Source organism: Schistocerca gregaria, chromosome 3, assembly GCF_023897955.1.
Source record: "Schistocerca gregaria isolate iqSchGreg1 chromosome 3, iqSchGreg1.2, whole genome shotgun sequence".
NCBI lineage: Eukaryota > Metazoa > Arthropoda > Insecta > Orthoptera > Acrididae > Schistocerca > Schistocerca gregaria.
Genome location: NC_064922.1, coordinates 300,681,140 through 300,682,858, shown reverse-complemented (window position 1 = coordinate 300,682,858; position 1,719 = coordinate 300,681,140). Strand labels below are relative to the sequence as shown.

The following is a 1,719-nucleotide window of genomic DNA, read 5'->3' as shown; positions in this document are numbered from 1 at the left end:
TAAACTAAACTCCTCCCGAACAGGCCATGAAGCCCCAACGGCACCGACCGGCCGCCGTGTCATCTTTAGCCCAAAGGCGTCACTGAATGCCTATTTGGAGAGGCATGTGGTCAGCACACCACTCTCCCAGCCGTATGTCAGTTTCAGAGACCGGAGTCGCTACTTTTCAATCAAGTAGCTCCTCAGTTTGCCTCACAAGGGCTGAGTGCACCCCGCTTGCCAACAGCGCTCGGTAGACCGGATGGTCACCCATCCAAGTGCTAGCCCAGCCCGACAGCGCTTAACTTCGGTGATGTGACGGGAACCGGTGTTACCACTGCGGCAAGGCCTTTGGCAGCCAGGATGACTGGAACCCTGGTACTCCTATTAGTGTAACTCTTCAGCCTCAGTTTTCCATACCATTCACGATAAACCCTTCATACGAGCTGTTATTTCTTTCGTTTCGAATTTTATCTTCCATTGCACTGGGAAAAATTAGGGAAGGTAACGTTAATAGCATCATATCTTCGACTTTTAAGGAATTTCTCAGTAATATTTCCAGAAACTGTAAATCAATCCCGCCAGAATACTGATCTACAGCCTTTCCTATTGCGTATGAGAAGATGCATTACAGTGAGGTGTCGAAAGTCATGGCATAGCGATGTACACTTATGCAGATAGCGGTAGTATCGCGTACACAAAATATAAAAGGGCAGTGCATTGGTGGGATTGTCATTTGTACTCAGGCGAGTTATGTGCAAAGTCGTCCGACGTGATTCTGGCCGAAAGAGGGAAATTAACAGACTTTGAACGCGGAATGACAACTGGAGCTAGACGCATGGGGCATTCCACTTCGGATATCGGTCGGAAATTCAATATTCCGAGATCCAAAGTGTGAAGAGCATCCACAGAATACCAGATTTCAGGAATTACCCCTCACCACGGACAACACAGTGTCCGACGGCCTTCACGTAACAAACGAGAGCAGCAGCGTTCGAGCAGAATTGTGAGTGCTAACAGACATTCAACACTGTGTGAAATAACCGGAGAAATCAAGGTGGAACGTACGACGAACGTATCCGTTAGGGCAGTGTGGTCAAATCTGACGTTAGTGGACTATGGCAGCAGATAACCTACTCGAGTGCCTTTTGCTAACACTACGACATCGCCTGCAGCTCCTCTCCTGGGCTCGTGAACACATCGGTTGAGCCCCAGACCACTGCAAAACTGTGGCCTAGTCAGATGAGTCCCGATTTCAGTTGGTAAGATCTAATAGTAGGGTTTCAATTGTGGCGCAGACCCCACGAAGCCATGGACCCAAGTTGTTAACAGGGCACTGTGGAAGCTGGTGGTGGCTCCATAATGCTGTAGGCTGTGTTTACGTGGAATAGACTGGGTCCTGGACTATGGCAGCAGATAACCTACTCGAGTGCCTTTTGCTAACACTACGACATCGCCTGCAGCTCCTCTCCTGGGCTCGTGAACACATCGGTTGAGCCCCAGACCACTGCAAAACTGTGGCCTAGTCAGATGAGTCCCGATTTCAGTTGGTAAGATCTAATAGTAGGGTTTCAATTGTGGCGCAGACCCCACGAAGCCATGGACCCAAGTTGTTAACAGGGCACTGTGGAAGCTGGTGGTGGCTCCATAATGCTGTAGGCTGTGTTTACGTGGAATAGACTGGGTCCTGGACTATGGCAGCAGATAACCTACTCGAGTGCCTTTTGCTAACACTACGAC

At 49.5% G+C, this 1,719-nt stretch overlaps 1 pseudogene; it reads right to left on the bottom strand.

The window, feature by feature from the left end:
- Positions 1-217: 217 nt before the first annotated feature.
- On the bottom strand, positions 218-335 carry LOC126357293 (5S ribosomal RNA; annotated as a pseudogene).
- Between the last annotated feature and the right edge of the window lie 1,384 nt (positions 336-1,719).